This window comes from Mus musculus, chromosome 13 (genome assembly GCF_000001635.26).
Source record: "Mus musculus strain C57BL/6J chromosome 13, GRCm38.p6 C57BL/6J".
Classification (NCBI taxonomy): Eukaryota; Metazoa; Chordata; class Mammalia; order Rodentia; family Muridae; genus Mus; species Mus musculus.
In genome coordinates this window covers 83,098,899-83,122,612 of record NC_000079.6, presented here as the reverse complement: position 1 = coordinate 83,122,612, position 23,714 = coordinate 83,098,899, and the positions used below count along the sequence as shown (strand labels likewise).

General features: G+C 38.6%; 1 long non-coding RNA gene across 2 annotated transcripts in view; it reads left to right on the top strand.

The window, feature by feature from the left end:
- Window positions 1–2,075: 2,075 nt before the first annotated feature.
- Gm33073 overlaps window positions 2,076–23,714 on the top strand; it is a 48,796-nt gene continuing 27,157 nt past the window's right edge. For both annotated transcript variants that reach the window (XR_382688.2, XR_382689.1), the window contains exon 1: window positions 2,076–2,139. This is a non-coding gene — a long non-coding RNA (predicted gene, 33073). The remainder of the gene's footprint in view (window positions 2,140–23,714) is intronic.

Here is a 23,714-nt window from a genome sequence, read left to right as displayed (position 1 = left end):
GGCTGCATTTGAGATGGGGAATTTAAGGAAGTAATTAAGTTAATAAAATCCTTGTTTTGATAGGGCCATATCTTTGTAAAATGTGACATCACAGAAGGAGAAAGGGGTTTTGCCCAGTATGCAAACTCATGCAAGGATAAAGAGAAGACAAACCTTTACAAAACAACATTTTTATTGAAACTAAATATTTATAATCAAGAAACGTGAAATTAAATGATTCTTCAAATATATGGATTTTCATTGCTAAAACAGAAATTATGTTGTTTGTTTCTTAAGTTCTGTCCTTTACTTCAGTAAGCCAGAAATGCCAGCCTCACCTAATACAGTATTATGTGGAATCTTGAGGATGGATTCTCAGCCCTCTAGATGTGTAACAAAATATGTTCTCTGTTTTATGTGTGCATTCTAAGGTATTTTGTTACAGCAGGTTTGACAACTAAGTACCATAAATATGTATACTTTTGGAGTATGCATTGGTGTACCTTAGTCCCTTTGAGAATAAATTTCAGGGCTATTATATCAGTGAGATCAAAACACTGTCAACATAAAACAGCAAAATAAAGAAAATGATTGAATAGAATATAGGTTCTGTAATTTCAAGTAGCTGTAACTGTGTCTGCATACACAGACTTCAGAGAGATGAGCCCAAGTCTTGAAGAATAGACCGCAACTTTCTTGCAAGTATGGTACAAATATATGGCCCTTCTGCAGAGAGTGCAGTGACATGAGAAATGTGATAGAACCTGTATTCTGGAGACTGTCCAAACTGCTGAACTAAAGTCAATGCCCATAGAAGGACTGGGAAGATCAGGCTGGGAAAATAGGAGCCACTCTAAATTCTGAGCTTATAAATCAGACTTTGATCTAGAAGCAACAAGGAGGACATCCTCGGACACCCGAGTATCACCTGTGACTCAAGCTTTAGGGAATCCAATACCTTCTCATGAACTCCAAAGAGACAGCACTCAACTTTCACAATCTCTCTGTCTTTGTCTCTCTGTCTCTGCCCATCTCTCCCTCACACACACACATGTACACATATACATAGAATTAAAAAAATTAAAACATTTTATCTTTATAGTTATAGGATCTGGTTTACAATTTTGAAATTTAGTTTTGGTTCATGAGAAATTGTAGTAGAATCAGCCACAGGCACAGGTCTTCAGATGGTCCTTTAATGATGTTGAACTATAAATACCTTGCAAATGGTTACTGAACACTGCCTTTACTGTTACTATCTTACCTAAAAGATTCAGATCAAAATTCCACCTGCTTCAGAGTTCAATTAAGCCTCTTTTCTTCATTACAGTATTTCCCTTGTTTTTAAAAATAAATAAATGAGCACCCCATCTATATCCATGTTCTACTTTTGTGTGTTGATTTTACATCACATAAATAGTATCCACAGTCTGAATGTTATTAAAATTAGAGTGATCCCACATAGGTAAGCTAGTGGCCTGGTGGCAAGTCTAACACTGCCTACCATTTTTTAACATTTTGCCATGTTTTTAGCTAAACCTACTTGAATTTCCTTAGATTAATGTTTCAGAGGGCAGAGAACGGAACAAGTAAGTATATTCTCTGGCTAGTTATGAGTGCCAGTGTGAATTCAGTGTGATTACTAGCACATACAAAATCATCCTTTTCTGGCCAAAAGGTTTTAGATTGCAAATAATCAAACAATGGAAGAAAAGCTTATGTTTGTGCCGTATGCACTGGTTCTCGATTTTTGTTACGTGTGTGCCTAAAGTAACTTAAAACTACCCGAGACCATTAGCCATAAACTCTCCTGAGAATAATTCATGTTCAGAAAAGACAGAGAGTTTTGTCTTATAATCAGTGTGGCTTTCTCTATGATCTGTTCTTTCTTTCATGTTCAAGCAAAAGAAAATATAAGTACCGTGGAAAGGCCCTTTTGTGTAACGCGTGGAGCCCTGAAAGGGACTTTACGATGATGTGGTTATCATGACACCAGCAAGAGTCCTGAGTCTTGTGCACATATTATCAATCTGGGAATCTTGTTACCCTAGTTACCCCAGAATGTTTCCTTCTGACTGCATTCTTTCTATCTGTAAGTAACTCTTTTACTCAACAGGGAACAAGGGGCCAGATGGCAAGCAGACATGTGCTTAAGGCTGGGTGAGTCTCATTTGTTCTCTATTTCTTGATACTTTCTGTCACTCCATAACTAACCACACATAAGGGATGCACCCTGTGGGCTGCTGTTTGCTTTTTATCTGACATATGATTATACCAATGTGTATTTGTTAAAATTATTGTTATTATGAGTTTCTCTTTTGTTATACTTGTTGTTTTAATATGCTTGAATTTTCTGAAAGGTGAGATAAAAATAAGTTCAACAATATAAACAGGTCAGCCAGAAGACAGACGTGTAAATACAATGAATGTTGCCACTTCTAATTAAGAACCTTGAGCTTGTTCCAAGAGCAGCATTACAGTTCAAAAATAATTTTATTTAGGAAATTTGTTCTGGAAAGTTTCCTTTGAGCCCCTGCCTATCAATCATGGCAATCATCATCCTTAAAGGTTGGGTCAGAACTTTTTTAAACAACTCATTGAACAAATAATTGTTAGATGCTTAATAAGTGGCAGCCAATATACCAGAAACAAGGAGCAAGACAGACATGGTTTCTGCCTTCTTAGACATTTAAGATCAAATCTGAAATGTGTGTCTGAGAGTTGGATAACGCCTCTTCTGATAAGTGTAAGATGTGACTATACAGTGACAACCTTAACTACCTCAAATGACAATTTTAAAGAAGAGATTTTAAAACATTTTGAGTAATGTAAGCATCTCTGGAGTAACTCTCAAACCTACTACCCAGTAAGAAAATCCTAATTTTTTTCACATACTGTATGGTAATATACAGATCATACATTTATGTGCACTAATATAATTCTTCTCAGACCATAAAAATGGGACTGTTAAGAAATTGTGATGGCTATTCTTGATTGTTAACTTGACTAAATCTGGAATTAATTAAGAGCCAGTTGTCTGGATAGACTTGTGAGGATTTTTCTAAATCATTTCAAATGGGAATATCTACTTTTAATACTTACGTTTTGAGGTGGGAAGATATGCCTTTCACTCAGATGTTTTCTACTGGAAAGATCTACCATTAATCTGGGCCACACCTTCTGCTAGCACCCTATATAAGTGACACAGAAGAAGGAAGCTCCGTCTTTGTCTGCTTGTTCTCCCCTTGCTAGCAAATACATTGTCCATTTGTAGTTTTAGAAATCTGGCATATACAGATTTATGGACTGAACAATTACTAGGTTATTGGGCTTTCTATTGGTAGATATTGGATTAGCTGGACCATACCTGCAAGACATTTTAATAAATTTTATTTATATAAATGTGCACAGCAAAAGAATCTTCTTTCTAGCAGCCACAGAGCACAAGTTGCAGGAAATCAAGTCAAATCCCTCATTTTAAATTTGACTGAATTACAGCAAAAATTCAAGTCCCATCCTCATTCTTGTAGGTTGAGTCAATGGCCAAAATAGGGGCATTAATGGTAAAGAACTGATCCTGTAGCTTAGGATGTGTAGGAGGACTGTATCAAAGCTGAGAACTTTGAACCTGCAGATTCTCAAGGGTTTACCTCACCTGCTGATATAGTCTCTCCATCCTTAGTGTAAGATTTCTTTTATCCTCACTCTCTGAAATATTGCCTTTTCTGCTTTTTACTTTGGAAAATAATCCTTCATTGGCTGCTAAATCAGCAATGACTTTCTCTAGAAAATAGGTGACAATAGGCAAGATAATACTGATGTCCCTTAGTGCCCACCAATAGTTGCCTTTAGACTTATAACCAGACATAAGGCAAAGAAGGTTTCTACAGAGGACACGGAAAGGTCTATGAGGAGGTGTACCACACTACTAAAGACATTAATGACTTTGCTAATTCATTCACCAGAAATTTGGGTTACATGTGTGAGAATACATTTTATGAGTATGGGCTAGTGGTGGAAGGAACATAAAACTGGATCAGGCTCATTCTATTGATATAGGCCCTCTGAGTGGAGATTCTATATTTAATAAACAAATTTACACAGTTAAGAAAGGTGTCAACAGAATCAACTATGAGGTGTGGCAGAGGGGCTTCAGAGAGACTGAAACAACAATCAGGGAGCTTGTAAGTGTCTGATCTAGGTTGGCTGCATATATGTAGTGGTTGTATAGCTTGGTAATCTTGTGGGATTCCCAACAGTGGGAGTGAATGCTGTTTCTGACTCTTTTGCCTGCTTTTGGGACTCTTCTTCTCCTGCTAGGTTGTCGTGAACAGCCCTGATATGAGATATATTCCTAGGCTTATTGTAACTTGTGTCATGTTTGGTTGATGTATCAGGTGTCCAGGGGTGGTCTTTCTGAAGAGCAATGGAAGAAGAGTGGGTCTGGGGGAGAGGGGAAGTGAGAGGAAGGGATGGGAGAAGAGGGATGAAAAACTGTGGTAGGGATGTAATATAGGAGAGAAGAATAAATACATACATACATCCATCCATACATACATACATACATATGTCAAAAGCTTGTTTGAATGGTTGGGAGAAGTTTTCTTTATTTGTGTGGGTTTTGTGTGTGTGTGTGTGTGTGTGTGTGTGTGTGTGTGTGTGTGTAAAAGAGGTCTCTTGCTTTTTATTCACACAAGAAAACATTATTTTTCCAGAACCAACTGCCCTACTCCCAAGTCATGTTCTGTAATTTAGTCCTTTGTTCTTTTATGAAGTCTGTGAAGGTCAACTGAGGAATGGGCTTGCTTCAATCTTTTGAAGAGAGCCTTGATATTGCTTCAATAGGAATGCATCTTCCATTAAAAAGGGATAGTGAAGAGGTGCTCACAGGAGTCAGCTAGTACTATATGTGTATTTTTTATTAGATATTTTATTTATTTATATTTCAAATGTTATCCCCTTTCCCAGTTTCCCCTCCACAAACTCTCTATTCCCTCTCCCTCCCCTGCTTCTATGAAGGTGCTCCCCCACCTGTCCACACACTCCCGCCTCACTGCCCTAGCATTCCCTTACACTGGGGCACCAATCCTTCATATGTCCAAGGGGCTCCACTCCCATTGATGCTAGATAAGGCCATCCTCTGCTACATAAGCAGGTAGAGCCATGGTTTGCTCCATGTGTACTCTTTGATTGGAGGTTTAGTCCTTGGCAGCTGAGGGGACTGGTTAGTTAGTTCATGTTGTTGTTCTTCTGATGGGGTTGCAAACCCTTTCGACTCCTACAGTCCTTCCCCTAACTGCTCCAATGGGGTCTCCATGCTTAATCCGATGTTTGGCGGCAAGCATCTGTATCTGTATTGGTCAGGTTCTGACAGAGCCTCTCAGGAGATGGCTATATCAGGCTTCTATCAGCAAGCACTTCTTAGCATCAGTAGTATCAAAATTATTAGCATAACATCATCTGCTTTTGGTGGCTGCATATGGGATTGATCCCCAGGTGAGGCAGTCTCTGGATGGTCTTTCCTTAAGTCTCTGCTCTACTCTTTGTCCCTGTATTTTCTTTAGACAGGAGCAATTCTGGGTTAAAATTTTGGAGATGTGTTATTGGCCCCATCCATCAATCTGGGGTTGTGTATATGGTCTCTCCAGGTTTTCTCTCCCCTTTGTTGGGTATTTGAGCTAATATCATCCCTTTTGAGTCCTGGGAGCCTCTTGTCTTCCTGGCTTCTGGGACTTTCTGGTGGCTATCCCCAGCTTCCCATCCCCAATTACTACACAACTTTGTTCTCATTTGAATTAGGAAGACCCATTTTTAATCTGGCTCTTTTGAGGTAGGAAATGCTACCCTTAGACTGGGTCATACCTTCTTCTGGCATCCTATGTAAAGGACATAGAAGAAGGAAGCTTGCTCTTCTCCTGCTTACTCTTGGCTACAACTCCATTTCTTCACTGGTATTAAAGACTACTTCTTTGGGATTCTGATGTATACTGAAGACTAGCTGAGACATTCAGCCTTGTGAACAGCTCACCTACTGCACTCTTGGACCTTGTATTGGTAGACAGCTATTGTTGGACTAGCTGGGCCACAGCATGCATGCCATTCTTATAAATCCCTCTCTCTCTCTCTCTCTCTCTCTCTCTCTCTCTCTCTCTCTCTCTCTCTCTCTGTGTGTGTGTGTGTGTGTGTGTGTGTCTTTCTCATCTATCTATCTAATCTACCTATAAATCATGTATGTAGTATCTACCTATTATTGTCTATCTTATATTCATTGATATTTCATCTATAGATAGATGCTAGATTCAGTTTACAAGTTGTGTTCCTTTAGAGAACTTTGATTAATACAGTGGGTTTAAGTGTAACTTTTTTCCCCTAATAATGAATTATTTCTAGACATTTTTGTTACCTTTATGTTCATGATTCCATGCATTCACAGTGTAACATGACTTTCTCATTTTATAAAAGTTCCCTATGGCCTGAGTTCAATGTCATTTCCCCAGAGACATGTAGAGTAGAGGATCATGAGAAGGGATACACTGGAATCTTTCAATGTCTAACTGAGGAGCAGGGGAAACAGGGCGAGGTTATCCATGTTAAGAATGAGGGAGATTCTGAAATATCGAGTTAAATAAATCAAAAGAAAGGAGTGAGACCCATAGCAAAGGGTTGGTTAGGCAGAGGGATGGGTTAAGTGGCAGAACTTAAAAAGTTGCCTTAAAGAAATGTGGTTTCTTTTCATGGGGTGAGGGGTGAGTCAGAGACCAAAAACCACTAGACTGGTAAGCCTAAAGGGAATCTTTAAAAAACTGGCTTTCCCCTAATCTCATCAGTTAAACAACTGAAATAAAAATAAAGTCTAGCTTCACTTGAAAATTTTATGTTCTTTCCTTTTTCATCCTTGAGATTTCTTTTAAATGAAAATGTTGAATGTCCATCAAATGGAACATCTTGATAATCAGCCAACAGAAAATTATTGAGAAACTGAGGGTGACTTTCCTTTACAGCCCCACCCCCTGAGCTTTCTTTGTTTATATCCAAAATAGATATGATTCTAAGTCCAATATAAAAGTAGATTTACAAATCATTTTTCTGTCAAAATGTATACTCAGTAAAGATTCACAAGGAACCTGTATCAAGACTCTCTCAGCCAATACAAATAAGCACAGTACGGGATTATGACATTTTAACTCTCAGCTTGCTCTCCAGCACCATGTCTTTTTGTGTGGCACCAAGCTTCCTTCCATAACTATAATTGGCTGAACTCCTGAAACTATAAGACAGGACCAATTAAATATTTTCCTGTGTAAGAGTTGCTATGTTCATAGTCTCTTAATGTAGTAAAGAAGTAGAAACATAGACGCCAGTGGTGCTGAGGGTAATTTGAACTCTAGAAGCTTGGATCAAGAGGTTTCAGGGAAGAATAATATTAGTATATGTCCTAGAGACCAATCTTGTGTTATTTTAGCAAAGAATGGGGCTGCTTTTTTGCTCTTGTCCAAAAAAAAAATCTGTCTGGTGCTAAATTAAAGAGTTTTACATTAAGGACATTGACAGAGGAGATTTCAAAACAGCCTAATATTGACCACATCGCCTGGTTATTAGTGGCCAGTCTCAGTCAGATCTATAATGAAAGGAGCAAACTGATCAAAAAGCAATACAAAATGTACAAAGGTGACATAAGAAAGTGTACTAGAGCTAAGTCCTGAGCTCAAAGAGATAAACAGACTAAAGAAAACCTGGATATTAAATGGAATAAAGGGAGTAGTAACCTCAGAGCAAGTCTTCAACCAGCTAAGCTTCCAATCTATGAAAAAGAATCAGGGCAAGTTTAGGGCTTTCACACACATTTAGTCACAGCATTCAACACTTTGGGGGCAGAGGAAGGCAGATTTCATAATTCATGGCCAACCTGGTATAGCAGAACAAGTTTCAGGACAACCAACTTTAGGCGGTAAAGGAAAAAATCAAAAGCAGAAAGCTGGTGAGAATGTATTTGAATGAGGGGCCATGTTGCAACCTCAGTAAGCAGCAGAACTTTGCAACTTCACTGATACAAGAAAAGGGTTACAAAATGCCCCTCTGTGACTAAGGAAAGTTGCTGACGTCAGGAGTGTGGCAGAAATGTTTCTGCATGGAGATCAAGAAGAGCTACTTCATGAAGCTACAAAAGTGAAGTCTGGACTGCCTTGGAGATGTCCATGAAGCCAGAGCCATGGAGAACCTGTTGAAAGAAGCTGTTAAAAGGGAGTAGAAACAACTAAAGAGGAAGATGTATTTTGTAGTCAACAAAGCTAAAAGGACTTCGAGATCTGAAACATACTTTGAAGATGTAGAGCTTGGAGTTTTCTCAGCTGTTTTTAGCCATGGTCCAGTGTTTCTTCATGGTGTTCCCTTTTCTCCCTTTGGGACTTGCAATGTCTATTCTATACCACTGTTTGTTGGAAAGTATGGTGAATCTTTTAAATTAAATTTCTTTTAATTTTGATTTTATAGAAAATTAGGGTAAAAAGAATGCCACCAGTCCTCAAAAGGAGTGTGAACTTTATGCTTTTAAACAATGTTGAGACTGTGCTAAACTATGGGGATATTCTAAGTTGAACTGAATACATATTTGCATTATGATATGGCTATAAGCCTATGGAGGCCAGGGAGTGGAATGTGGAGGTTTAAATAAGAATGACCTCAAATATATAAGCTTATATATTTAACTGTTTGTTAGCCAAGGAGTGGCACTTGTAGCCTTGTTGAAGAAAGTGTGTCACTGTGGGTTAGGTATGAGGTTTCAAATATTCAAGCCTGCTCCAGTGATTGTCTCTTTCTGCAGCCTGCTGATCCTGACGAAGCATCTGCCTGCATGTCAACATGCTTCTACATGACAAGTGACTAAACCTCTGAAAGTACAAGGTGGCTCCAACTTAATGTGTTCCTTTATAAGAATTGCCATGCTCATAGTGCGTCTTCACGGCAACAGAATACAGACTAAGACACAAAGTGTGCATTGATTGCTTAAACACACACACACACACACACACACACACACACACACACACACACACACACACGAGACAGAGACACTTGAAAAAGCACTTCTATTTGTTGAAGATGTGGCAGACCGCTTGCAATGTTTTGCTTCAGGCCTAGTGTTTTCTGGGATTTCATCTCCAGGTTCTACATTTATGGCTTTGCCCTCTCACAGATGACAGGTTTGCTCAAGTGAGAGGAAAATAACTTAGGTGAATCCATATATTAATGAAGGGTAAAGGGATAAAGCTAGTAGTCTATGTTCAAAGTACTATGGTTTTAATTTTAAGTGTCTTTGCTCTCAGACACAGGCATAATTAATCCAAAAATTGATGCCCCTGAACTCCTTTGGAAAGTTTTCTCTGTATCTAGGCATTTTTTCAGTCAGCAAATTTCTGGAAGTTTGACATCAGTGAGTTCTCACAGGCCTTCCATACTTTGTTGTTGTTTATTCCACTTGACGAATTTATAACATGAGGTCACACTCTATCCATGAAGCTTTGCTTTCCATCTGTTCTCCATCTTTACTCTATTATTAGTCCAGGCTTCTGGGATTTTGATCCTGCTTCATTTCCAGGACCCTTGTTGACGTCAGTGAGCACCCTAGGCAGAGGACTGCATGGTAATCAGCATGGCTCCACAGACTGTCTACAGAAGAACGCTTGGTCTCTGTGATACTGTGCGTTCGTTGGATGAACTCCTGCTTACTTCCTATGAGCAGTGGAGCTCACACCGAATGTTTAATGCAACCTCCAGTACAGGATGATATACTTGCTTCACCACCTATGTGTATTGACTTTCTGCTAAAAGGCTTTTATCATAAATTTAAAGAATTACCCAAATACATCTCAGGCTGTTGCTGAGAATGCAAGGTTTTTAACTATGTTTCTCCTACATTGATTTCAGTTAATATATTTTAACCACCCCCTTATTTTACTATGCCTTTTAATTTGTTATTCATTTGTTTCAAACCAGAACTTTACAGAAGCACTCTAGACCCACAGGAACTGAAATAGTTTGCTTTCATTATCTGGTAGACCTTCTCGAGTCAGTAGCCCTGGCAGAAACCACAAAACTGTACAAACTGGCAACTGTGGGTTTGTCTGTTCTCTATTGATTCTATTTCTAGAAACACACACACACACACACACACACATCAATGAATAAGCTATGTGATGGTACTCTTTAAGCTACCATCAGAAGGGGAATAGGGACATTTTGCAAGCAGGTCAGGATGGGACCTAAGGTTTTTAATTTGCATTTATGCATGGATTTTGATAGCAGTTCTACAACCTGATTTGCCGAAGTCTATTATTTCTAAATATGCTATTAAAATTGTGGAGCACCATGAATCAAATTGTTTAAAATCTAATAAGCTTCATAATAAAATGCTCATATTGACTAGTTTGAATACTTACTTTTTTTTTTCTTCTGAGAACTGCAAAGCAACTCCACCATAATTTTTTAAGGGAAAAATGCACTTATATATTTTTAAAGACTGAGAAGCTGTGACCCTTGAATTGTTCTCCTCTGTGATCTATCACTATGTAGAGTGTTATTTACTTAATAATTTTATTAATTAATTTTGTTATATTGCATGCCCTAGTGAAAAAATTCTGAGTTTGGCTTTAATAGCTGTGTGCCCTTGGACCTTTCTTTTCTCATCCATTAAATACTAAATGATCAAAAAACCTCTAGTGACTGTCCTAATATGCAAATTCAAAACCAGTCTTTGACAGCACAGGAGAAATATCTATAGTGGAAAAGATCATAGGTAGTGGAGAACAGAATACTGTGAAGTACACACATGCCTTCATACACATATACACGTTCAACAGAAAAACCAAAATAGCTCCTCTCTCCTCCTCCCCCAACAATGACAATGCAGCCATCTGTTGGATGTTCCACTTCACTTAGCAGCTGCTCTCAGATACAGAAATCTGCATTCCTGCAGCTTGTGTGGTATGCGGGCAGCATGTGTGGGTACTAGAATTTGACACTCCCACCCAAAGGAATGGCTTTCATTGAATAAAAATGATCACAGGGGCTTCTTATTCTCCCACCTCACAAATGCCTGTTTCCTGACCATTGGTATTTGGGCTATCTCTACTCTTTTGTCTATTAAAATGACTGTCTTAGACATTTCACATCAAGCAAGGATCTAAAATTGAAGAGGGCACTAGGGAAGGGGTTTAGTAAAACTCGTGGCCTGCCAGAAACTCACTCATGAAGAAGAGGGAGCACAGCAGCTGGAACATAAACTTCCATATGACTTTTATTTTGCCCATACCCCCAGCAATGTACTTAAGTACTGAAGAATAACCATTGTTGAAGTGGAATGTAGGAGGCTTGAAAAGCAGCATTAATCTTAACATCAAACTTGGAGAAAATATACACAATGAACCTAAAATAAAGCATAAAATGAACTTTTCTGAATAGTCCCCTCCACAGACCATCTTTCCCATGCTGACATTTGTCTTATGCATATATGTTATATAAAGGCATGTCGTTTTATTTTTTTGTACTTATAGAGGTTGTGAGGAACAGCAGTTACAATCACAAACAAGAAAGTGTTCTGCAGTCTCTCGAAGAGAACCTTGTATAAAATTGGATCCTCTTTTGAGTGCATAATTTAGGACATTTGTTACAAGATTACTGTGGTTTTCTATAAATGTTAGTTTGCTGTATTATTTTCCATGAACTAGTTTTCCAAAACGCAGAATATTTTGCCCCCAAAACATGGAAGCACTAAAGCTCGATGAGACTCTGATTCATGGGGTGTCACCCAGAAACAGCTGGTCAGCCATCTGCAGCCCCAGAGTCCTCTTATTCTTACTATATTCAGCTAATTCTTTATGGAGAGGGGAGGAAGACACATAAATCCTGGGAGAAAAGGCATGGCTTGTGTGAGAAATGAGGACTGACTTGTGCCAACGAAGGGCTGGTGGCCTGATGTGCTAATTGGGAAGGCCTCCTCTCATGCACACTAGACTCACAACTCTTCACTACGTTTGCACTATTTTCTTTGCATCCTTTTCTTTGGAGAAGGGAAAGAAATGATGATATGCCATTGATTGTTTTGTGGGAATTGGTCCAGATGAAACCTCCCTCTGGAGACATAACCAAACATTTCAAAGCAGTCCTGAGTGTGCAAGACCAAGGACAAGCCTGGTATTCTGACCTGTGTGCTTGTCCTCTCATCTCTCAAGTGCACTAAACTAGACCTTTTTAAAGCAATAGATCTTGTGGTAAAGCATGTTGGGCATAACAAATAATACAAGATTAGGAGTTGTTTTTTTTTTTTTTATTTTTGTCAGAAACATTATGGTAAAAAAGTAAAATTTTAGGCAACATTCCTTTACTTTAAAATTGGTAATCCTGTATTAAAGTTGTGTGCACCCAGAATTACCTTTTTGTTTTGCTTTATTATTATTATTATTATTGAATTGGCAAGGGACCCTATTGGCAGAGGAAAGGATGGCTGCTGATGTTATCCTCTTCAGCCAGATGAGTATCCTTGAAGCAACTCATTCAGATATCCAAGACAGATGACGGTTGACTGTGTGGAATGGAAGCTGTTGGTAGGTGCCCTGGTGTGTGCTGCTCTCAGATGAGTGTAATGATAGTTTAACCTGATCCTGTGTGTCTCTGGAGAACATTTTGGCCATGGGGATATTTTTTCTTGAATCATCAAGCCCTTTACCCATTCTTCCTATAAGCATGGATATGCAATATTTCTCTCACACACACACACACACACACACACACACACACACACACACACAAACACACACACACACATACACGGACTATTCTTACTGGACTGAGGAGGAACCTTACAGTAGTTTTAATTTTTATTTCTCTGATAGCTAAGAAGGTTGAACTTTTTCTATTGAGAAATGTCTCTTCAATTCATTTGACCAATTACTATTTTTTGAATAATATTTATTTATGGATTTGTTTCTTTCTTCAGTTGTTTATATATCTTAGGTATTAACTACCTGGCGAGATTGTTTTCCCCATTCTTTTGTGTTCATTTTGCTGATTCTTTTCTTTTTTTCTGCAAAAGTGTGTGTGTGTGTGTATGTGTGTGTGTGTGTGTGTGTGTGTGTGTGTGTGTGTGTGTGTGTGTGTGAGTGATACATGTGTTCCTGAATGTGTGCATGAGTGTGGTTATGTGAGTTCCACAGAACATGAATGGAGGACAGAGTCCAATATTATGGGTAAGTCTTCACCTTTCAGCTTTTCTGAGACAGGATCTCTTTGTTGCTTGATAGTGCTTACTCCAGGCATATTGCCATCTCTCTCATTTGTAGACTCTATCTTGAATTCCCACCTCACTGAAGGACCACTAGCATTACAGAAGTAGTCTATCACACCTGACTTCACATAGGTTCTCTAGATTCAAACTCAGGTTCTTACCCTTGCATCTCACCCATTGTGTCACCTCTGCAAACTCACTGAGAAGCTTTTTAATTTCACGTGGTCTCATCTATGCATATGTGGCATTGCATTCGCTTCTAGACATTTCTTCACTGTTCCTATCACAGAAAGTATTTTAGTTATGATTTATCCTAGTAATTTCAGAGGTCTGTGCAAGTAAGTCATGAAAGGGTAACATATTTAACCTCTGTCCTTTGTGTGTGACATCCCCACAGACTTTTTGTTTCCAGGCTTTTGGCAATATTTTGGAACAGTGTAGGCACTTTAGAGGATGAAGTTCATTTGGTAGTAGCCATCACTAAGAGCAAGTCTTTGTGGATTATAACCCACAATTCTGTGCACCTGACCAACTGTGGCATGAGACTATAACATTCTGTTCTAATGTGAACACTATACCTTCTGGCTCATGATGGACAGACACTTCTAAATATGAACCAACATGAGCCCTCCTATCTAAGCTGTTTCTCTTAGGTATTATTGCCATAGCAACACAAAAGTGACTGATAAACCCAGTTGCTTGTCCTGTGTTTTACCCATGTACCACACAGCTGACACTCAGCTTCAGGAAGGTACAGACCTCCCACATCTGAATGCTTATATTTGCTCATATGCCAGGTTCCCAGCCTAAAAGATAGAGATGGGCAGAGAAGACTTTCCTATGTCTGCTTGTGCCAATGGCTCAGGGTAGAGCAAGAGGAGTAGATTTGGAGTAAAACTGCATGCACACTGAGAGTTGGGTCCCATGTCTCCACCAGCTGCCTGCATAAAATTCAGTCATGTGCCACAAGAATGTGTAAAGATTCGGATTCAGACTTAGAGCCTACAAGAATTACGTGACGCAGAGCAAGACATTATTTTTTCTTCTAGCTCCAGGGTTACTGTATAAATCTTCATATATCTTATATTAACATGGAGACTGAGTTCATAAATATAGTTGAATAAATGCTTCTTTGGTCCATCAACTGTCATTAATACCCTTTGAGCCTCCTCTTGGAAGCCTTCTGGACTCATCATGGGGTCTGTGCCTCTTTCTATCCCAATACATTCCGTGACAGAATTCTTTTATCTTCCTTCCTTCCTTCCTTCCTTCCTTCCTTCCTTCCTTCCTTCCTTCCTTCCTTCCTTCTTTCCTTCCTTCCTTCCTCCCTTCCTTTCTTCCTCCCTCCTCCCTCTCTCTCTCTCTCTCTCTCTCTCTCTCTCTCTCTCTCTCTCTCTCTCTCTCTCTCTCTCTCTCTCTCTCTCTTTCTTTGAACTTCACTAGCTTTAATAGCATTATATAAAGCTCTAAACAAGCAAGTTGTGAAAGAAGGAACATTCCCAGTAAGTAAATATGTCTTTGATGGATTATTTTAAATGGAAGGCTGCAAACTGAAGCTGACCATTCATCTCTGCCTGCTCCATAACAGACATGCAATGTGCTCCACCACCTCAAGCTCACAATGCCAGGATTCCCTTGCCATGGAGGACTATGCCCTTACACTGTGGGGTAAAATAACTCTTTATTCCTTAAGTTGTGTTTATTCTGTATTTTGTCCCAACAATAAGACAAATAACACAGTTGCCTGAATAGATGGACCAGAAAACAGGCCTTCATATCATATTTCTTTAACATTTTGCAGGTTTGATTTCTGATTCACTCTGACACTTACATACTTATTTTGAGTCAGAAGCCTACAAGAGCTGATTAGTCATTCTCTTTTCTTCATCATTGCGACTTGAAGAACCAACTTATTGGAGAAAGGAATTATTCTGCTTCTTAGTTTCAGAAGCTTTTATACATGGTCATTGGGTTCCACATTGAGTTATTTTATTTTTATACATTTTCTTACTAATATTGCATTCATTTCTTTTTTTCTATTAGTTTATTTATTCACTTTACATCACTATCTCATGCTTCTTTCCACCGAGTTCCCCTCACACTGTCCCTGCTATATACATATTGTGACAGGCATAGGTCCAGCCCATGCTCTGTATTTCATTGGTGGTTCAGCCTCTGGGAGTCTACAAGACTCCAGGTCAGTTGATTCTGTTGGAACTCTTATGGAGTCTGTATAAATCATCTTCATATATCTTATATTAGATATATGCCTAATGTCTATCAATCTTTCCCCAACTCTTCCATAAGTCTTCCTGAGCTTTGTCTAATGTTTGGCTGTGGGTCTCTGCATCTGTTTTGGTCAACTGTTGGGTGGAGCCTCTCAGAGGATAGTTATGCTAGGCTCCAACTTGCAATCATAACAGAGTATCATTAATAGTGTCAGGGATTGGTTCTTGCCCAGGTATGCTTCCCAAATTGAGTCACTCAGTGATGGGCTATTCCTTCCATCCACGCTCCATTTTTGTCCCTGTACTTCTTGTAGGTAGGACAATTTTTGGGTCCAAGGTTTTATAGGTTCCACTGTTTTTGCACTGTTTTATGTTGATGTACTTTCACCAGTGCAGGAACATGGCAGAGATCATTGATGGAACAAAGCAGCTCATAGGACATGGCCAGGAAATAGAACAAGAAAAGAATTTGATAACCTTTATTGTCATGCCTCTAGTGACCTATTTCCTCCAGCAAGGCCAGTCATTCTAGTTTCTACAAGCCTTTCTATGCCACTGACCCCGTGATTCTATGAATGAAGCTGGCACTGTCGTGACCCAACCACTTCCCAAAGCTCACAATTTGCCAGTTAATCCTTTAATATCTGAGTCTTCAAAGCTTTTCACAAAGAGTCTTCAAATTCACACAGGAATTATGTCTAGGCTAAAATGATAGCAAGCCGATATAGCAAGTGGTATGGTAGTTAAAACCATAAATGTTCAAATGAGATGTCCTAGTGTTCAAATAACAATCCACATACACATCTTACTTCACCTCCTGAGAGTTCACTTGACTTCTTTTATGTGACATTACTAAGTGTAACAGGGTATGCTATATAAAAATGTTATGAGGATTAATTAATTCATACATAAACACATATAGATATGATTGAGAAACATATATGCATCATGGCACGTCTCACTTGTATGACTTGCTACTTTTCACATTAGTAGTTGTATTTCTAGAAATTCACATTAGCAAGGCAAGTTCCATCAGTCAGCAGGAAATGGAATTTCATGAGTGCTCCAAAGGACATTGGGAGTAACTACTTCTTCTGCAATCACCTCAGTATTCTCTCTTTGGAGACTTCAGTACCACTATTTGGTCCTTTCAGACGAGAATTGTAGCCTCCCCTCCCCCAGTCTTAATGGTTCCACTGTTTACACCTGGATGGAGCTTGCAGCTCAATCGTTCTGCCACGCCCACTGCTGGAACCTGCCGCTTTCCTGTTCGGAGCTGTACACGTGGTCACCCTGCTATTGGAACCCAAGATTAATTGGCAGGAATCGGGTCCCTCCCCCTTCCTTTATAAATGAGTGCCTTAATAGTAAAAAATGAACCTTGAGCAGAGACCTTTGTCTTGGTTCGTTCCTTATCTCGGGCAGCCCAGCCCCTTCTCTTCCAGGTTTCCAAAATGCCTTTCCAGGCTAGAACCCAAACCTGTGATCTGCTGGCCGGACACAACAGAGAATCACAGTGGCAAGAATGAAGGCAGGACACAGCATTGTGCAAAGGGAGTTTGTCTTAAACAAATAGTTTGAGAAAATGGATACTAGTGATAGTGACGAGCAATGATTTCTTTAAAAGAAAAAAACTGCTGGACTTGATATAGTGTTTGGGGAAACTATGGACAGTTGTCTCATTGTCTTTTGACCTTAGAGTAATCTTGTCCTAGGAAAAGAAACATTTTTCCTCTCTGTAAGCTTCCTCTTACTTTTTAACTAGTTCTCTTATCAACGTGTGTAGCTACTATTGTGATAGCTGCTATATAAATACAAGAATAGAGAACGAGAGAGGAGGGGGAGGCAATTAGCTCAATTGTATGAGGCTTTTTTAAGAAGCATGAACAAAGATCTCTATAAAATTATTCATATACCTAAAGAGGCATGAAAATGTTTCAAGAGATGCCCTCACCACCAGCTCTTGTGCACAGTGCTGACGTGAAACCAAAGTCCACTCAGTTTTTTTTCTACCTGATTTTTCAAATCAATTCACTCTTCTACTGTGTTCCACTTCCATGTAAATAACCTCTTTATAAATGAGAAAATGGAGAAAGAGCCTTTCAAACAGTTGCCATAAATTAGAATAAATTGCATTAATTCAAGATGTAAAACTAGGAGAGCCAGGAGAACATGCAACATATTTTCCCCAAATAACACTGAACAAGCACAAGTGTATACTCTGGGCATATGTATATCTTTTCTGTGACTGACAGCCTGAAGGATAGTCCACGTGATATGTGTGTTCCTGGGGAAAAACAATCTTTATTTGAAATAAGGAAAGAAGTACAAAAAAATGAATAAAATACTCAAAATTTTTAGTACAGATGGTTTTACAATACTTTTATGAAATGTTCTGTCTTACCAACTAAATGTGTACTTATCTCTTATTCTAGGACATTAGTGTACATTTGTCACATCAATACATATCAGAAAAACTACAGATGATAAGTAATTTATGGCTGAGCCTCATTAATATCACAACACTTATGAGCAGCAATGTTTCTCTCTCTTGCTTAATTTTTATAGGGATGAAGATTGATCTTGTTCTTGTTCTTGGTGATAAACGAATAATACACAATAAATGAATTTTAAAACCTTAATGCTAATAAACCAAGAAAAAGAAATAAAATTAGAAAGCTCTCTCTCTCTCTCTCTCTCTCTCTCTCTCTCTCTCTCTGTGTGTGTGTGTGTGTGTGTAACAATAATAATCAAAGAAAAAGGAATTATCATCTTGAGAGTGAGGGTCACAGGCATGGTTTGAGAAAGAGTATCTAAGAGGGAGGGAAGTGATGCAATTCTATTTCAAATAAAATGCATTAAAATAAAATTATCTAATGATGTGGGGAAAAAATGACCCTTTACAATTGGTATGACACTGTAAAAGAAAATCACCACTGTGGTAGTTCCTCAAAAAAGATAAGTAAAAGAAAGAAAGAAAGAAAGAAAGAAAGAGAGAGAGAGAGAGAGAGAGAGAGGGAGGGAGGGAGGGAGGGAGGGAGGGAGGGAGGGAGGGAAGGAGGGAGGAAGGAAGGAAGGAAGGAAGGAAGGAAGGAAGGAAGGAAGGAAGGAAGGAAGGGGGAGGAAGGAAGAGGGAGGAAGGAAGAGGAATGAAGGAAGGAAGGAAGAAAAAAATCAGAACTTCCATATGATCAAACTATAGTCACTTCTGGGTATAACTAAAGAAATTTAAGTCAGTACATCAGAGAGATGTTTGAATATCTATGATTATTGCCACATCATTCCTAGTAGCCAAGAAGTGGAGTCAGCATAGATGCTCATCAATAGAAGAATGGATGGCTGAGATACGTTACACATGCACAATGGAGATTTATTCAGATATTAAGAAGAGTTCATTCATAACATTTGCATGAAAATTGATGGTAGACTATAGAATTGCAGTATCTGTATACACACATACACCAACACAGAGATATGTATTGAAACTTTTTGAGATACCATGTGGAAAAAGGAAAAATCTAACAGGAATAGGGAAATTAGATGGTACAATTTATTTTATTTTAATTTTTTATTTTCAATATAAATATGTATCATGCAGATAGAAGGAGGATTATTCATAAGTAGGCAGTTATGGGAAAAGAAGAAATGGGTGGGAATGAGTAGGAGAAAAACACAATGGAACACACATATATCTTGAAGTGAAATAAGGAAAGGAAGCCAAGAAAACTGCAACAGTAGTGTTAAATGCAAATATGATAGTCTCCAAAAGTCAGACAAATCATCTGTCCAGGATACTTGCTTCAAGCAAGATACAACTTAACAATGTTGAGTATCTTGCTCCAAATCTTAGAACAAGTGATAGCTGGTTTAGTTTGCTGTCAGTCAGACCCCAACCCTAATCCCTATATTTTCTGCTATAACACATGGCCAATTTCAAAGTCTTTGAAAATAAAATGGAAGGTTATACTCAGCTTCTTACTTAGAATCACTCAAAATGCTCATGATGCACTGCTGAGGATGAGCTGAGTCTTCCGGTCATCTGTGTGTAGCCTCTCGTGCTGCATGCCCACTTTCACTTGGTAATGTTTCTCAACATTCTCTCCAGCACTCTGCTTTTGGCCTTTTCTTCATATCCATTTCTTACTTAATGGACCTGATCTCAAGAAGAATGATTCATTCTAATTGAATCATGGACAATTCAGGAATGTGGAACTCATTGTTTTTATTTCCATGATTATGAATATTGTAAGGTTTTTTCAATGTCTTTTTTCTTTCTTAAAGTATATTTCATCAGGTCTTTTGTTGCAGGTATAGCAAATAAGATCATTACTTCATTTTTACACTTTTTTCCCATTAATCAGCCTTTCTTTGCTGTGACAAAATACCCAGGATGATTAAGATATCAGTTGTCAAGTTGAGTTCTAGAACCCCTTGGGAAATGAGGCTCTGGGCATGCCTGGGAGATTAACTTGATCAGTTTAACTGAGATGGGAAAACTCACCTATTATGAGTGGCATTGCGCTTTGCTTTGGAATACTGAACTGTATAAAAATAAGAATGCGAGCTTATACAAATACACTGTCTCTGCTTCATAATTTGGATACTTGAGAAAAGCTGCCCCAATTTCTGCTGTTATGGTATCCTCTATGACAGACTACAACATTTAAAAGTAAGTGCAAACAAACACCCCCTTTTTTATGTCGCTGTTGTTAGAGTATATTATCAGAACAAATGGAAGAACAACTAAGGTAATATTTAGCACATAGATGGAGAAAATATTCATTTTGCTCATGTTTCCAGAGGTGTCAGTCATAGTAGCTTGCTCCATTTTTCCAGGGCCTAGAGTGCTATGGTGGATACATAGTGGAAATTATAGTGAACAAGCCTGGAGGAGAGAGGGAGGAAGGAAGGGAGGAAGGGAGGGAAGGAGAGAGGGTGAGAGAGACAGACAGAGAGAGAGAGAGAGAGAGAGAGAGAGAGAGAGAGAGAGAGAGGAACAAGAGAAACAAAAGAAGAGGAGCAGGAAGAAGAAGAGAAACAGGAAGAACGAGAACAAGATAAGATGAGAGGAGAGGAGAAGAGAAGAGAGGAAAAAAGAGAGAGAAACATACCAAACATACCTACAAAGTTACAGGCATAGTACACGGTAGCCCACAGCTACCAATAAGGACCTACATTCTAGTAGCCCCTTTGATTTTGACTACATGATTGAGTAAACCTCTTGGTAACTCGGTGACTTCATGGATCAATTACTTCTCAGAGGTATCATGAGCTAGAGACTAGAGCTTCAACACCAATGCCAGTGAAGGATATCTTATAGCCACACCATAACAGTACTATATAAAGATTTTGACTAATTGTCCATCAGATGAATACTTTTTATCATTCCCTTTCCTGTTTAGAAGTTTTGATAGAGTCTGTGAAATGATTCCATGATAATGTGTTTAACCTACACATTTGAAAGAATAAGAGGTATATGCACGATATTTTCTTCCAGTTTTATTATCCTAATCGAAATATAGTGATACTCAAAATATTCATGAAGTCAAACATTAATACTGAACAGTCAGATTGTGTGTGTGTGGGGGGGGTATGAGCCATCTTGTCACGCACACCATTGACCATGTCTGAACTTTTATTTGTCAGGTAGGTTTGCTTTAGCAGAAAATCTGCTGAGGTGCAGACAAAACTGATTCTTCACATAATTATCTCACACTGGACTCTGACCTAAAAGCCCACTCAAGGTCCAGTGAGTTTTGTCTTGATACAGAAGAATGAAGGAAGGTTCCAATAGGAGCCTAGAGCTTGAAAAGGTAGAAGGACCAGCTTTTCTGTGAATAGAATTTAGAATAGCACCTTTGACATCTGCTCATACTTCAAGATCCCATAGAAAGACCCCTAGCAGACATAGAGGGCATAAAATGTCCCTCCTTCTGAGGACTTAGCTTTCCAGTTGTTGGTTAGATGGTCAATTTCTACCCCCTTTCTAACCCTCTAATCTCTCTCTCTCTGTCTCTCTGTCTCTCTCTCTCTCTCTGATTCTCTGTCTCTGTCTCTCTCTTTTTCTTTATCTTTCTGTCTCTGTCTCTCTCTCTCTGTGTCTTACTACTTCCCTTTCCCTATGTTCTCTTTTTCTCTGTTTTTTTATGATTGTTCCTACACTTCCAATTGCTTTCCACTGTTTCCCTCTCTCTAAATACCATCTCTATTCCTTAACTGAATAAAATAATGATCTGCTCCACATATAAAGCATATTCATTAAGGGAATTTTCATACCCAATACTCAAGTTAGTATTGCTTTGTTATTTATTTTCTAATAAGAAAAAAAACTATATCAAGACAAAAATATGTTATTGCATGAGCTGGGGGAAGCTTAAATGCTCATTTTCATTTTCTAAAGTGAAGAGCAGCTGAAATAACTGAAAGAAAGATGCCACTGTGGTCTGAGAACATAAATCAGTTTCTAGAAGGGCAACAGAAAGAAGAACTTGCTAGTAAAAAAGAGAGAGCAGGAACTCAGGGACTAAAGGTATAAATAAAAATATTTTACAATAGCAATAAAAATACCTAGAAACTTAAGTGAGTATCCAGACCCCTGTTTCTGGCCATGGTCTTTTCCTTCTAGACAGACCTAGACTGAGGCATGATTGCAATACAGTTCAAAGAAATACTGAAGTACACACACTGCCACTTTATACTATGTCTAATTTCAGTCACTTGAGGATGATATAAATGCTGATGTTGGTGTTATCCTGCCTGTGCTTCTTTTCCTGTACAAGAAAAAAAAATCTTCTTTTGGGGCAACATTCTTTTATCACGTTCCCTCTTTGTAGTTAGAGAGTGGCACTGGAAAGCAAAAGCAAAAGGGAGCAAAGAAGCAAGAATGAACCTGTGCACATGCAGCTTCAGAAAGGTCTGGATTTAGTTTGGTACGGAAAGTACACTTAGCTCTTCTCCTGGATTTGCATCTGCATGTCTTTTCCCCAGCAGCACAGCAGAAACAGCCCCAGCTTCTGTGGTGGAGGTAATGCACAGCATCAACCTCCTTTGTGCTGCTGGATGTGAATGCTAATGTTCTAGAGTTAAATATAGCACAAAGCAAGTATGTCAGAGGGAAAAAATACTGAAGCAACCAGCTTTACACTGCAAGGGGTTAGGTAGAATAGGCAAGGTGTTATTATTGAACACTAGAACAAACTGCAAAAATGGGAGGCTATCAAAAGAAGATGGGGTGGAGAGATGTGACTCAGTTACACTAACCTAATGTCCTCAGTACCAATGTAAACACAAGAATGTCATGTGCTAGGGTTTGGATGAGGTGTCTTGAATAAAGGTACAAACCTGCCATTATTATGTATAATCATTAAATGATATTAAAATGCTGATTAATAAGATGGGTCAATAGGAAATATGCCCTACTCCCCTTAATTCTCTAGTAAATTCATTAAGTCATAATACATACAAATTATTATATTATTCTGCCCGTTTCCCATTGCCTAGTTATGAAACACAATTTTGAAGAATTCTAGAAAAAAAAATGCTTTATGGGTGCATTAGTTATTTTTATGATTACAGTGACAAACACCTGGTAAAAGCACTCAGGTGGAAGGCTGTATGCTTTGGCAAATGGTTTGAATAAGTATATCTCATCTTGGTGGAGAAGGCATAGTGGGCTGTCATTCTTCACTTGCAGTCAGAAATCAGTGAAAGATAAAAGCCGAGGTTCATGTGTCTCCCACCTTTATGTTTAGTCTGAAGCTTCAGCAATGGGAGGGAATCTCTCATATTTTTTACTACTACAGGTCATTCACACAGTTATGAATTGTGGTAAATGACTGGCTGTACACCATATTCACCTATGCCCTGGAGCTATGGAGAACCCTTGCTGTTTCTCCATAAACTAGAGCAGCTGACTGAATCCATGCCTATTCGTAGCTTTATCTCAGTAGCCAGTACATCTTTACAATAGATGCATCCCTGGGGCTTAGGATGATCATTGTACTCAGTGAATGCTCAGGAAATCTTTGGAAAATCAACATGGATATCATGTCCATCTAAATGGATACTTACACAAGTCATTAAATGCTACAACAGATAATGAGAATTCTTTCAGGTTTTGCAATACTGAATGTTAGCTAAAACCAAAAGGCTACATACAGTCTCTCACTTACTACCTGGGAAACATATACAAGTCAGTGGATATCTTTATCTTTTTTGAGCTCAGTGTT